We start from the raw sequence: 16,096 nt of genomic DNA, 5'->3' as shown, positions 1-16,096 counted from the left end.
TGGCTCAATTAAAAGCTGTTGCTTATATTTACTAGGTTTTTAAAAATTCTACCATCTATTAGATCTCAAAGATTTTAAAGTTAACTAGTTTCTGGAGAGGATTTGCAATCAACTCTTTTTCATAGTTGAAGCATTAGCTGCAACCTAGTAAAGAGCCAACCACAGCCCATAGTAACTGAAAGTTAAAAAAATGTTAAAATGGTCTTTTTTCTTCTTTTTTTCCAGGCCTAGCGGGCTACTAGAACATCATAGAGAGATACTCTCTATTCAAAAGCTATTTCTCATATGTGCATGGTTTATACAAATTCCACTGTGTGCAAGTGCCATATGGCCCAAAAAAGGCACTTTTTATGTTGTTTCTCAAGCGGTTGGGCTAGCAAGCTATCAGAACATCTTAGATAGATTTTTAATAGCTCATATAAAAATATTGCTCATATTTACATTCTTCCTATAAATTCCACCATCTGAAAGTTTCAAATGGCACTAGAAACGGCACTTTTGGTGCCATGTCTTAAGTGGAAAAGCTGGGGCTAGTGGGCTCCCAGAACTTTGTAGAGTGATGTTTAAGGGATCATTTGAAAACTTTTACAGCACTGAAAACAACATTTTGGGCGCCACCTCTTAAGTTGTAAGTCTTGGAAGCATAAAACAGTATCATTGTAATAATTATGGTCCCAAACCCTTAACTGGAGGTTTGCAAGAACACCTTCTGCAATTTCCTCTTCCAGCCCTCCTTAATAAGCTATACAATTAAAGTCCTACAAACACCAATATATTAAATTACATTATTAGAGGTGTGGTTCTGCTAGTAAAGGGCTGGATTTCAAATTAGATTATCATGCCCTCAATCCCAGCTTGGATTTTGTTTTTCCAATCATGGTTTGTCCCTTCTTATGATTACTTTTCAGATACTCCACTATTTTTGCAAACATGATGACTCATTTTTTTAAGGCATATCCTGGGAAGGCTGATTTTAAACCTGTTACTCATATCTCAATGCTTTTTATCAATTTTACCATCCAAAAGTGCCATATAGCACTAAAAATGGGGTTTGGGACCACTTCTTAAGTGGAAGAGTTTGGAAGCATAAAATGGTATCATTGCAAAAATTATGATCCAAAACCCCTAACTGGAGGTTTATAAGAACCCCTCACATATAGTCCCCCTCCAGACCCTCTTAGTAAGTTTCATAAATCACCTAATCGTCTTAAAAGTAAAAGATTATTGCGAAAACAAATTAACTAAAACTAAAAACTTTTCAACTAAAAATCTACCAAAAATTAAGCTTAAATGATCAACAGTTTTGAATTGAACCTTCAAACTTCACTCTACGATGAAGCCTGTGTGCTAGTTCTAAGGGTGATAATTGAGGGGAAGGGACGTCCTTGCTCTCTTAATTTTTTGCTCTTGTCTAGGTTTTGAAGAACACCTTTTTTTGGTCATTTCATTGGAAAAGGGACTTGTTTCATTTAAAAAAGTGTTGGAAATAACCAAAAGTGCAATTTATGGAAATATACTATCTAAGTAAAACTTATAAGAAGCAATTTGGCATAAAAATAAGTTTTCAAATGAGACAGATCTCTTTTATTACAGTTGCCTTCAAGTTTCCGCTAGTCAGTAGGTGATTTATAAGGCCCTGTCTTCATTAAGGCTTTTTCAGGCAAAGTTGGCTGAGTAAAAACAGTTTTTGGCTCATCAAAAAACAAACGTTCCTGAAAAACATGTATTGTTTTGTGAAGTATGGATAATGAACTTTATGTTACAGACTGAAAGTTTTTCATAGCTGTCAAAATTGTTTGCAGTATTTTCTAGAGGTGTGTTATCTTCCCTAGATTGGCGATAATTAGAAATTATATTAAAAAAAAGCTTTCAACTGAAACTAAGAAGTGACATTAAAACTTTAAACGAATATACATTATTCCGTATAAATAAAAAAGATCAAGGCAGCGTTGTTTCTACATTGAATTGTAGTCAAAAACAAACAAAAATTAATTTAAAAAAACAAGTTTTCCCAAGGGAAATAAAGAGCAAAGTTGAAACTTAAAACAGACTATAGTTACTGCTTCACAGCCTATTTGATATATATCAATAAAACTAGTAAAAATAAATGAACTAATTATGTTTCCCAATGCTTTTAGGATTATAGAAAAGTAACGCTTTACTGAAAACACAAAATAATATAGGAGTTTTGGCAAAGTAAAAGCAAACCAATTAAGGACACTTTTTACAGAATAAAAATATTATAAATCCCTTTTAGGTTCAATCCATTTTAAGATAAAGTTATAATCCAATTTAGGATTTTGCTTTATTTTTTTACATTTAATTTGGTATCACTTCTGCACAATGGTCCAGATCAATGACTGGCTGTCGTTTTGGTTCTAAAAAGGACATGTAATGATTAGTCTGTACACAAGTTCGAAGTAAAGCCATCTTGATAGTATTAGGACTATAGAATAGCTTTAGAATTTCTATCATAGCTTGATATTCACTGTTGTTTAGAGAGAAATAATTGGATATCCAGAGTTAATATTATGTCTTAATTGATCTTCATTTCAAGTAACACTAAAGCATATTTCTTAAAGCTTAAGACTGTATATTACCCACTATTGGTATTATAGCTGGTGAGACCAAAAGGTTACTTTATAAATCAATCCAACATTTCTGTATGCTGTTCAATTACTTTGCAGTTATTAAAAGATATTTAGTTTTACGCTTATGTTTTTAAGATAATTTTAATTGTATACTGATGTCACAACTGGTGTAAGACTATGAAAAGCTTTTAGATTTGTTTATTGTTGTCAGGCTACATACTAACTTTTGACTCTTAAGTCAATATTTTTGTTTTTTATACTTAACTTTTGTGTTTTCAGTAAAGTGCTAGTTTTTATAATCCTAAAGCATAGGAAACATAATTAGTTGGTTTATTTGCACTAGTTTTATTGATATATATTAAATAGGCTGTGAAGTAATAATTTTTATCCATTTTAAGTTTTAACTTTGCTCTTTACTTCCCTTGGGAAAACTTTATTTTTTTTTAAATTAATGAACAACCTATACCAGACAAACTTATTTAGACACCCCCAAAATATTTTAGGTACCCCTTCTCAGTTACCCATACTAAGTAAATATAAATAAAATTGCCAGTCTTAGAGTTAAAGGGATTTTTATTTTCTTGCTGGCTTGCTGCATACCCCCTAAAATTTTTCGCATACCCCCAAGGAGTATATCCACCACACTTTGAGAACCACTGACCTATACCATAAAACATGACAAGACCAATCCAAGCAGCTAAGATATGAAGAACAAATATATACAGTCAGAATACTTCCGTCCATAACAAGTCAAACAAAAGTGAAGAACAAAGAAACATACAGTTTGACAATAAGTGGCAGTAAGAATTATAATCACTAAAACAAAGGTGAAAAATTTAGAAACAAACAGCTAAAAAATATGCAGCAGCAAGAACAAGGAAATATGCAGTTTAGAGATAAGGAGCAATGAGAATTACAAGCAATTGCAAGAAAGTGAGTACCAGAATATGTCAAAAATAGAATGAAAAACAAAAATTCTGTTGTTAGAAGACAAGCAACAGCAAAAATTAGAACGAGTCAAAAATGAAAGTGAAGAAGAAAGAAATATTACGTTAGAAGAACAACGCCATCACAATCTTCAACACCAACAAAATGTGGTGCAAAACCCAGGACCAACCAATAAAGGTGCCATAAACATGGGCGTAGGCAGCATCTTGTGGGGGGGGGGCAGCCGCTTCTGTGATGGAGGGGGGTGGCATCTTACTAATACTTCCCGAGGTCCTTTGTATATAGGTCTTTAGAAACTAGTCATTCTATATTTCACTAAAACTCGGCCTTTAACATTTTCCATGTTCTACTTTTCCTGCAACAGTATAACATAAGAGACCCACTATCCTACTTCCAATTTCTAGAAAACATAAACACCACAAAAGCGATTTGACACAAATCACATTATGGTTAGATAACAGCTTCTTCTAAGAATTCAACTCAAAAGTTTACAGTTGGGCAAAATTAAATATTAAAATTGGTATAGGGGAAACCGTCCCACGTCTAGCCAAAGCAAATAGTTTCAATACAAAAACCTATGGGGCTTCTGGTGGATTATAAAAGCTCTGACAGATTGCACAGTGTATTTTTTTTTAAGTCTGACTTTATTAATACATTTACCAAAAATTTCAGATTGGATCAGGTTTTATGGTGATTAACTCTGGAATTTTGTTCAATTTTGTCTGAAAGCCTACTCCTAATTACGAATACTAGAAAACTCGCGTTGTAAACTCACATTGTAGGCCTATTCTCCTATTATTTGCCTGTTTTTGGCAGCTTCCGACACGTGCCATCTTCACCAGTTTGCTGTTAGTATTTTTTCATCCTGTGGGATAGTGAACTCCCATGTTTGGCCACAATACCCAGGGTAAATTCGGCATACCGTACCAAGGTGTCCAAAAGTGGGCTATGCTTGCAAAAGCTGTGTAAACAGCATATTTAAAGGTTGAAGGCAAGCCTAATACCCAAAACTGTATTATTTCTGGCGTTGTTTAATCCTGTCAGAACAGTAGGTGAACTGAAGTTCTTTTTTTTCTGTTAAATTTCATTCAAGATAAAATGATTAAAAGTAAAACAGCAGAGAAAAGAAAGAAAGGTGGCTGTGATCCAGAGGAAAGTAAAATAGCAGTTTCTTCTGTCTTATTCTAAAAGAAGCCAGTTGGATTCTCTGGAAGTACCATGGGTTTCCCTAGAGGAACGCTGCAAGACAACATAACAAAAAAGTTGAGAAGCTGAATATCCCTCTAAAAAGTGTGGACCTGAATTTCCTTACACCCTGTTGCAACCCATGATCAATATTTAAAGAGGAACAAGCAAAAAGACTAAAAACTTACTTGAAAACGAAAAGCAAGAAGCATGTCTGCACTCAGCAGCAACATTTTAAGAAATTTAAAATAAATTTCTTGTGAAGTATTATCTCAATTAATCAGTAGTTGTACCGAACCAATCGTGCTCAAATCCTCCTCAGGGCCATACTGTGGTGTTGTTTCTGTGGATGGTGTAACTTTTCCCATAATAGATTGCAGATGGTCTTTTATCATTGTATTATCCTTTATTGTTTAAGTTTAAAGCTTATTCCAATAGGCAATGCTTAGAAGTCCTCCAGAAAAAAAAGTCCCCCCAGATCCCACCCCAAATACCAGTGAAATTGATACCCATCTTGGCTGGTCCAGCTCACTATCACAAAGTTCACATGATAGCTCCAATTCTGAGAATAGGACAATGATCAATGTAGGGGCTAATGTCACTATAAATGATGATAATGGGTTTCAAGAGGTCCTTTCTAGAAACTCTAAAAAAAGGAAAAAAATACCCCCAATCAAAAACATTTCCCCTCTCCCCGCCCAAGATCCTCCCTCCCAAAACTTAGGAATTCACCTGAAAATATCTCCTATTACCCCCCTTGAAAAAAAGATTACTGCAATAAGAGTTGCAATTTTCAAATTGCTAAAATAAATGTTCTCTCTTAATATTCACCGTGATGGATCTCTGCTAATAGCTGTCCAAGATCAGAAATCAGCAGAAACAGTAATTAACCTAAAAGCCCTTCTGAATACCCCAATTAATGCATTTAAATGGAACCCAAAACAATCCCCAACAAAAATAGTAGTTTATAATGTTCCCCCAGAAATACCCATTCAGGAGTTAAAAGGAGGGCTCTCAGATAGGTCTGGCAACACAATCCCAGTTGAAGATGTTCCCCAACTTGGTAAACCTAACTCTAATAGCCTAAAAACAAGTAGATCTTTCTTATTTACATGGAAGGAATAAATTTACATCTCAGAAAAATTAATCCTGTTTTGACAAATCAAACCGCTCAGGGAATACAAACCAAAGCCTATTCAGTGTCAGAAGTGTCTCAAACATGGTCACACAACAAACAAATGCAATGAAATTCTCCTAGAGTGTAGTAATTGTAAAGCATTCCATCCTAAAGAGTTGACAACTTGCAACAACCCTCAGCCTACATGAATCAATTGCAAAAGCCCACATGAATCTACCAATAAATCACTATTCCCTGCATATAAGAAAAGAGCACTAACACTCCAAATAGCAACAGAGAAGGCCATTCCATACCCCTTTGCAGCAATGGAAGCAAATGCTGTCCAGCAATACCGAATAAAGCCCGTAATGAAAGCAACCAAAACCCCCAAGTGAAACGCCCCCAATGCATCAAGTACCCCGTATAAAACACCATGCTCTAAGCCCCCTAGCTCACATCCCTATCAGAAGGAATCACCAAGTCAACAAGCCTCCTTGTCCGGTGAGATGAGGTCAGCCTGGCCTCCCTCCCAAGAAGAAACTAACCAGAAACGCTACCAGGAATTAATCCCTTAACTGACAAACAGGATGCACAACCAAACATGCAATCCCCAAATATATGCTTATTCATTCTAAACTGTAATGCAGTTCAGGCCATGAACATACATCAACTACAGAAAGCAAAAATCATTGCAGAATTGGCAAAAATATACATCCCTGATGATATGCTCATTCAAGCAAAAAAAGATCTTGCTTTACTAATAACAAAGCTGAACATTGATACACAGTCATATGAAAAATAAATCAACAACACAACACATATCAATATTCCAGTGGAGCGTAAGATCACTTACAGAAAATAAGCTAAATGAACTAATATCTTTTATGAATAATAATTCCATTAATATTGCTTGCCTCCAGGAAATTCATTTAACCCAAAATCAACAAATTAAGTCTCTGGGATATACTGTCCTGAGAAAGGATAGATCATCAGAGAGAAAAGGAGGTGGAGTAGCTTTAATAGTTAAAAATAATATAAAATTCTGTGGCATCAACTTTCCAGATTTTGCAAATGATGTTGATGCAATTTGTATCAGTGTTTGGCTGAATAATACAAAAACCTTCATAATAAGCTTTTATAACCCTAATTGCCAACCTACAGATGCCATGGATTTCTTTAATTATATAAATAATTCTAATATGTTTAAAAATATCATTATTTGCGGAGACTTCAATGCCACTGATTTTTGTGGGGGAATAAACCAGCAAATAAAGCTGGTAAATTGATTGAGCATATGACTCCAAATAATATTGAATTAGCTGTTGCTACCCCTCCAAACCTGAATACATATTTCAACCCCAAAAGTGGCAGATTCTCTACAATTGACCTCCAAATTTTGTCATTAAACATTTTGAATAAAATTTATATAAATAAAATTGATAGTCTATGTACTGACCACTTTGCTATAGTTTGCTCCCTAAATGAACGTGCTGAAACCCTATCACATCCTTCCAAATATATCAACACTAAAGCAAATTGGTCTATGCTCCAAAATAAGCTAAATGACGAAATTACAAGTTTCACCCAAAATTCATGCATTTCAAAGACAACAGTTGACACACTTGCTGAAGTCTTGACATCTTTACTAGTAAATACAGCTAATCATGATTTCCCCAGGACAACACCCAAGAAAACCTTCCCTAAATATATTCCTAAGTCCTTGTGGAGAAGTTAGTTTCTAAATAGATGCATATCAAAAAAGGCAGCTGGGAGAACATTCATAAAAAAAACCATTATATTAATCATATTTAAAAAAAATTACAAGCATACTCTAACCTAAAAAGGACCATAATAGATACTAAATATAACTACTGGAATAATTTTGCAAATAATCTCTCCAGAGAAACACATGGGCCAATTATACATAAAGTCATAAGCCACATCTGTGGGAAAAAGACTTCCCCCAACCCACTCCTGTATGAGCTTATACATAATAATACCCATTATGACAATGATAATGAAAAAGATAAGCTATGTGCAACTCTTTTTGTTAATAAGCTAACATCAAATAATCGAAGCAAAATGTCCCCAATTCCTATGAACCCAAGTTATCAACCACGTCCAGGATCAGATTATATAACTAGTCCATTTTCAATCCAGGAAAGAATAATGCAAAACATCATATTAGGACCAAAACTAGTGGCAGCTATGACAATATACACCCTACATGGATAAAGAATCTCACCCCTTCATACAAACAGGAACTGCTAAATTAGTATAATCAGGCTTGGGCATCTTCTATGTTCCCCAATATATGGAAATGTTCGTCCCTCCTACCAATCCTAAAGAATCATAAACCCAAAGATAACCCTGAGTCCTATAGACCCATAATGATTACTCCTGTGATGGGGAAAATAATGGAGAAAATGATCTATTACCGACTCCTCTGGTTTGTTGAAAAAAAATAATATGATCCCGAACACTCAAACTGGATTCAGGAAACACCACTCCTCAACAGATGCTTTCATTTTGCTAACAAATGCAATAAATGAATCATTCTCAAATAATAATGTCCTAGTTGCAGCTTTCCTAGATTTTGAAGGGGCATATGACAATGTGAACCACCAAATCCTTTTAAACATACTTGCAAGCCTTGTACCACCCCCCAAGCTAGTATCTTTTATAAAATCCTTCATAGAAGTGCGAAGTTTCATTGTTTGTGTTGGTTCAGCCTCTTCACCACAAAAGACAATAACCAAAGGCCTACCTCAGGGAGCAGTCCTCAGTTGCCTCCTCTTTTCCCTATATCTCTGGGACATGAACCTCCCCCACACGAATCTACAATATGCTGACGATCTGGTGCTGTGGTCATCTGGCAACACCTTTAAGATAGCACAGTCAAATCTGCAAAGGTAACTTTTCCAATTTGAAAAATTCTCTCACATTCAGATTTACCCATTGCACCTACCAAGTCAAAAATGATCCAATTTCACCGAAAGCGAAACCATGTTAATGCATAACTAACTCTAAATGGAACAACTATTCCAGAAGATAATCATATTAATTATCCAGGTCTCATGCTTGACCAAAAACTTAATTTCCACCTCCACATTTCAAACACAATAAAAAAATGCTATAGAAAAACAAATATACTAAAAAGACTTCTTTCCACACCCTAGGACTGTAAGGAGAAAACTTTACACCAGTTTTATAAATCACATATAAGAACCCATATTGACTATGGGCTCATCGTCTATGGTGCATGTGCAAAGACCCAGATGCAAAAAATTGAAACAACACAAAATGATATAATACGTTTCATATTTGGTCTTAGAAAACCCACAAGCACCAAGTTTCTGATTATGAAGAGTGGATTAACAGCAATAAGGGAGAGACGTAGCTTTCTCTTGACAAAACATCTTACAAAAATTGAATCAAATAGTTCACAGACCCTACATAATTGGTTAAGAAATCCAGCCATGTACAGAGGCATTGCAGATGAGTATGCCAATATTCAGAAGAAGTTCCCTGTTCCGGCAAAATCTATTGCACCTACTTTCCCCCAATCCCCCCCCCATCGAATTGGTCAATTCCCATAATAAATACTGATTTCTCAAAGTGGAATAAAGATTCAACTCCCATTGCTTTTGTCCAGAAAAAATTTGCTGAACTTAATACAATTACCTATAAAAAACACTTCCAAATATTTGTTGATGGGTCAAAAATGAATGAGAAGGTAGCAAGTGGTGCTTTCCTTCCTCTCCTGAAAATTGCAATGGGCGAGAGATTATATAATAATTTATCTATAATGTCTGCTGAGTTAAATGCCATAATCATGGCATTAGAACACCTTAAGGAAAACCAACCTTTGATTGCAAATTCAAATAATATTATAGTATATTCCAACTCTTTATCAAGCCTTGAGTTGTTGGCCTCAGCCCCTCAGTACAAGTTGGACATTGACACTTATCATTGTCTCAGTATTATAGATAATCTTGCTTCAAGTGGCATAAGAACTTATCCACAGTGCATTCCTAGCCACTCTGGTATAAGTGGTAATCATCAGGTTGATGAAATAGCAAAAAATGCTATAAACATTGACCAGCCAAGTGGGAGACCAATCCCAATTAGAGATATTTACCGATGGAGACTATCAGATATTAATTTTAATAAGAATATTCCTATCCTTTCCCCATTTCCCAATAAGTATTTTTCTAAAATCTATCATAAAATTCGTACTGGAACAAATGGACTAAATTTTCTTGCATTCTCGTATAAGTTTTCTAATTTAAGTGGTTCAATTCCCCTGTCCCCTCTTTGCAGGTATTCTAATATGAATAATGAAACAATTTACCATTGCCTATTTGAATGTAATATGCTGACGTCTGCACAACATACCTTGCTTTGTAAACTGCTAAAATGCTTCAAACACCACAAAATCTCACAATCAGCCAAGAGCCTAGCCGACTGTACCTGCACACAGAGCATATAAATCGACATCTATCAGCTTATATTTGAACTCCTAGAGTCGAAAGACCTACTGAAAGATATCTGAAAATATTTAATAAATATGAGGCAATCAAGCCAGTAGCTCTGTAGCCCACAGAGTGAAACAAAAGGAAAAGGGCTAAATAGTATTACTGAAAAGCCCGCCTGCTCTTAAATAGAAGAAGAAGAAGAAGACTGTATTCCCCTAGAAGCGTGTAAATTTGCTTACACTTATGCCATTATTAAGAGCATAAAAGTCCCGGATAACAGAACTGCAAAGGTAGTGGAAGCAGTGGAGGAATTACAGGTAAAGATTGGTACCGTGGTTTTATGGATTGACTTAAAACTCTATCAGTAAGAACGCCAATAAGTACAAGCCTACTACGGACAACTGCTTTCAACTGTCACAGTGTAGGAGCTTCCTTTAACAACCTGGAGTGAGGCCTATATAAACACATGTTCAGACCACAAGACATTGGAAGTTTTGACGAATCAGGTCTGAAAAAATCCACAAGCCTGGTAAAATTATTGCACAGTGAGGCCAGAAGTAAGTAGGGAAGGTCACGTCAGCAGAAAGAGGTCAGTTGACTACGATTTTTGCTGGTGTTAATTTGTTGGGAACACAGTCCCTCCTTTACTTATTTCCCCACAAAAACAGTATCTGGAAATCTTAATCAGGGAAGCTTTACCAGGAACCATCATGATCAGCTCAGAAAACACTTCTGGCTGAATGGCTGCCTCTCACTTTTTACTTTACTTGCAGTATTTTATCAATCAACTCAAACCCAAAAAATCAACAGGAAAAAAATATGAAAAATTCAGAAGTGCTCACTGACACCCCTATGAAAGAATGCATTACTGCTTGGATAAAAGTTGTATCTGCCAAAAAGCCCTAGTCCTGGAACGGAAGAAAGTCAGACAAGTGAAAAGACTAAACAGCAAAAGGCGTGTCTCTCGCAACAAGAGTTACAGTTAGAGTGACGATTCTGAAGTAGACGATCCTGTATACAACAACTCTTCAGACCCCAGCATAGACATTGAAGACAAGCCCCCTACCAGCAACTTTTAATTTGACACTGAGAAAGTCAAGGCTGGTGATTATATTCTGACTGAACTGAAGAGCAAGAAAGGGAATTCTGTTCACAATGTTATCATTATCAAAAGTAGCAAATGAAGAACGTAAGGTCCTCTTTTGGAAAAAGACTGGATCAAGAGACTTTGCGCTAACTGACGAGATGAATAGTGTCTTAAAGACAGAAGTTGAAATAAAACTGCCACCACTGAAAGGTAGAACACCAAGATTAGCGGAGCGGCTTACTTTTGGTGTTGATCAGTCAATGTCTAATTTGAGATTAATACTCCTTATTTTTTTTAAAACCTTAATGAAATTCATTTTGTAGTTTTTTATGCTGACCATATTCTTTCTTAATTTTATAGCCGTAAAACAAGCTTTAATGTTCCCCTGGTCACTTTTCTTTTTCTTTTGTCCAGTGGCCAAACGTAAGACAGAGACGACTAAACCAGTGCCGGGATGGCCTAGGTTTGGCACTTTTTACCACTTGGATAGAGAGGCATCCAGGTGGAAAAATGGGGGAGTATTTATAATTGTCTTTTTCAAGGATGGTTTTGAATTAGTTACTTTTGCTTTAATAAGCTCAGTAACTTCTTATTGCTTGAATCAATTCATGGAGAATTAAACAAGTCAAAATAAGCCAATCGTGGGCCAGTCTCCTATATATAGATCGGACCGAAAATCAATATTGAAGATCGAAACGTAAATGTTGATATTGCATACGATATTTGAAAATTTCTGTTTATTTCCAGCTTTTTTAACCATCTACCAGGTAACATCCAACAAAATATTCCAACATACGAAAAGTTCTCACTAATATCTATCGTAAATTTGAAGTTCTAGGGGGGGCAGCTGCCTCCCTGCTCCTCCTTCCCTATGCCCATGGCCATAAACTATACAACAGTTGATTACAAGTCATTGGGGCCCTAGAATGTTCTGTGTTCCCTGGGGAACCCTCCATTTTCCAAGGTAAGAGTAGCAAGGGAAGCTGACTCATGTGGAGGTTGCTACTAACAATGAGAATCAATATATACAAGCCTACCACAGGCCATTTACTGGAGCCTAGCTTTGAAATTGGCTACATAGTTTTATTTCTTAACTGGCATATTGACATTTCTGGCCACTAAACCGATCTAAAAAGGTCACAACCTTTAAGGAAGAATTTGTATTTTTCCCATGGCAGTTGTATTAAACCTATGGTGGCGCCATGATATCAAGAAAAGGCTCACATTGTTTGTGGTTACAAGATAAGTGACAATCAGAATCAATATATACAATCCTGTTGTGCCTTTTTAAGAGTTAAAAGTAAATGGAGGGAAACCAGCCCCTCCTCCACAAGCCTTTCATTCCCCCAAATAAATCTTATGAAATATTTAAGAGAAGTACTTATTTCAGCATCCTTGGTCCTGTAATTATGTCTGGGGATTTCAACCTCCCCAAAGTCCTCAGGATGAGGGCTGTAGATTGGGCTATTTGTTCATTGTTTACATATGGTATATGTCATTGAGAAAGGTATGCATGTTTGAGCTTTATTTTCCACAAAGACGAAGAGAATTCAGGTGAGCCTTTCATGAGTGACTGGGTACACTAATTTGGAACTTTCAGGAAATGATAAGGGAGATGATCACACTACTTCATTTACAATATTGAAGGAAAATTTGAACTAAATCAAAAGATGCTATGTGCATGCACATTGTCACAAGAGTGTATGTTAAGAATTGATCTGGTTATTAAGTTGGATCTTTCAAAGAATGCTAAAAGGGGAAAATCATCTGACCAAAAGGCAATATTTGCACACTACTACAAATATTTCTATCACTCCTACATTCTGTACTACAACTAATGCTTCAACTACTACTTCTGTTGCAACTACTTGTAAAAATAATGTATTAATACTTCTGCTGCCACTGTTATTATCACTATTACTATTGACACTACTAGGCCTAATAGTAATACAATTATTACTACTATGACTTCTATTACAACTATGCCTAAGGGTATAAACTCTGCCTTCTTAAACTCTACACATAATACATCAGACTAGTAATTGAGTATTACCTGATCAATTATGAAACTTGCCCAAAACAGCTCATCAACAGACTGGAATCTCCACAAAATAGAACAATCTACCTTACTACAGAATGTAGGAAAACAACAAACATTTAAGTTTTCCTACAAGAAGCAGAGCTCCTACCAATAGAACACATTTAAGTTCTTATCTATAAGGTACCTAACAAAATTGGAAACAACTCCTCCCATACATTATATCCAGAAGCCAGAGCTAGCTGGCTAGAGCCCAAAAGTCACCGGGCTGAAATTTTAACAATTTCAGGCTGGACACAATAGCTATAATCAATCAAGATAGAATATGTTGCAAATAAAATAAAAAAGCACCATCATGGACATCAATCAGACCAGAGGTAAAGTCGTAATCCTCACCCCCCCCCAAAGAGGAAGAAGGAAGTCACTCCCAAACTACAGTGCAACATTTTGAAGAGTTTGTAAAAAGTTACTGTAATAGCTATGTTCCACTATTTGTAGATGTATCTCTAAGTGAAGAAAGATATGGAAGTGGATACTTCTCATAAGAGCAGAGTCTATGTGTCATGGAAAACACAATGTAGACCATCATACTAACAGCTGAAGTACCTGCAGTGATGTTGGGCTTGGGTACCATAATCAAGCTGCATCACACTACAAAACATAAAGCGATATTCTTTGACTCTAAATCTGCCATGAGTTTCCTAAGAATCATTAAACATAGATCTTCATCTAACCAAAGAAAACCCAAACAGCCTTGGAAGATTAATTTAAGTTATTACATTTTACTATATACCTAGTCATTTAGCCATAGAAGGAAATGAAAAAATAAGTTTGATATGTGAAACATAGATTACTATTAAAAGATGGAATAGTAAGTGTGTGTTATGTGAACATTGCATAATGTATTTAGAAAAAGTACAATATATTTCAACATAAAATTATGCTTGAATATTAGACATGAAGTTTTCCAATTTTGACTCCCATCTTCTGGTGGAAATACTGCCTTAAACCCCCCTCCCCCTCCGCTAGGTTGGACCTGTTTGTCCCTATGGGCTATTGTAATATGTTTACGTTTGTATCAGTATTATTTAAGACAGTCCATTCTAGTATAAATAGCATCAAGTGCTTGAATTTATGCGTTTCTGAGTTTGAATATTCAGCTATTTCATTTAAAATTTTTCTAGGTCCAGTTCGAGATGTTATGATAAAACCTGAAGTACTGCAGGATTTGAATCTTCCGTGCAAAGTCAAAGCTGACCATTTAGGTAAGCACTCATTTGCAGGGCATCTTTGTGTTGAAGGGGTGGTTGTGCAAACTTGGGCTCATTCGTGGGAGTAGGAAGGGGGGCAGGGGGGCAGCTGCCTCCCCCCCTAGACCTTCAAATTTACATTAGATATGGCTGAAAAAGCAGATGGTTGGAAAAGCAGTTGATAAAAGGCCCTCCATCACCCTATCGACTGCCCCCCCCTTGGATAATATGCTGCCTACGCCCATGGGCTCATTTGATAGAAAATTGTAAGTTCTAGTACTTTTTTTAAGGATCTAAACTGATTTGAGGGCAGTGAGCCTCAGTCCCGTTACGCGTCCTCACCCTATGTTGTTATTATTATTATGGATGGATGTGCACAACTGAGCCGAGGTTCAGACCACAAAAACCCATTGCCTCCATACCCAAATAGCTGTAGGGGGATTGGTGCCTCCTCTGGCGTGATTAGTTGAGGTAGGCTTGTCTATCTTTTTTTTTTTTTAATTTTTAGAAATGCCTTGCTTGGTAGGGTTAGTTGCGTTAAGATGCCTAATGTTGGCGGATGGAAACCCCATCCGCGAGCTTCAGACCAACTTGGACAGGCTACACTGAAGGGGAGAGTCACCTGTAATGGCTACAGATAGGGGAGACCGTTGGACCTGTCATGGCCATAGATAAGGGTGACCGTCGGACTTGTAATGGCTGTAGCCCGGGGGGGGGGCGTTGTACCTGTGATGGCTATATATAGGAGTGGCTGTTGTACCTGTAATGGCTGTAGATAAGGGCAACTGTTTCAAGCATTACAACCACAGGTAAGAAGGACTATCGAAAGCATTATCACTGTTAAGTCAAAAATGACTTGATCATAGAATTAATTATACTAATTAGACAATTCGTCACTCAAAATTAAGTCAAAAGTGACAGGACATTAGAATTGTTTACGCTAATTAGGCGATTCATCAATCAAAATTAAGTCAGAAGGGACATGACCGTAGTAGTTAATATGACCTTACTACTGTGGCTCCTTTAGAATTTATTGCAAGAAATTTAAGCTGTGTACTGATTCCAGTCGGATGCAAGAGATAACTGAAGAACAAAAGACCTATTCATGAAGATGTAAGCAAAACTTTATAGCAACCAAATCTCGAAAAAAAATTTACTAATGTATATGGCTTTATGTTTCAAATTAGGTATCTTAAAAATTTGTTTTAGCCTGTTATGTATGTTAAATTTAGAGCATGAATGGCATGTTTCGTTGTAAAATTCTGGCAAAATTTTGTGCATATACAAACTGTTGTTTGTTAGAAAATAAGGACATCAGAGAGTCAAAAGATAGTTTGAACCAGTTTTTAAACTGAAATTTGTTTCAAAAATACTAGTGTGAGAAGGTTATGTCCCAATACAC

At 36.1% G+C, this 16,096-nt stretch overlaps 1 protein-coding gene across 2 annotated transcripts in view; it reads left to right on the top strand.

Moving 5' to 3' along the window:
- LOC148955765 (uncharacterized) overlaps window positions 1–16,096 on the top strand; it is a 44,570-nt gene that overhangs the window by 14,733 nt on the left and 13,741 nt on the right. For both annotated transcript variants that reach the window (XM_089108334.1, XM_089108333.1), the window contains exon 2: window positions 14,629–14,709. The gene's annotated coding sequence lies outside the window, so the exon portion shown is untranslated. The remainder of the gene's footprint in view (window positions 1–14,628; window positions 14,710–16,096) is intronic.

The sequence above is a fragment of the Artemia sp. Qi Xiang Cuo genome, chromosome 2, assembly GCF_049724085.1.
Source record: "Artemia sp. Qi Xiang Cuo chromosome 2, ASM4972408v1, whole genome shotgun sequence".
Taxonomy (NCBI): domain Eukaryota; kingdom Metazoa; phylum Arthropoda; class Branchiopoda; order Anostraca; family Artemiidae; genus Artemia; species Artemia sp. Qi Xiang Cuo.
This window is presented reverse-complemented; position numbering and strand designations above follow the sequence as displayed.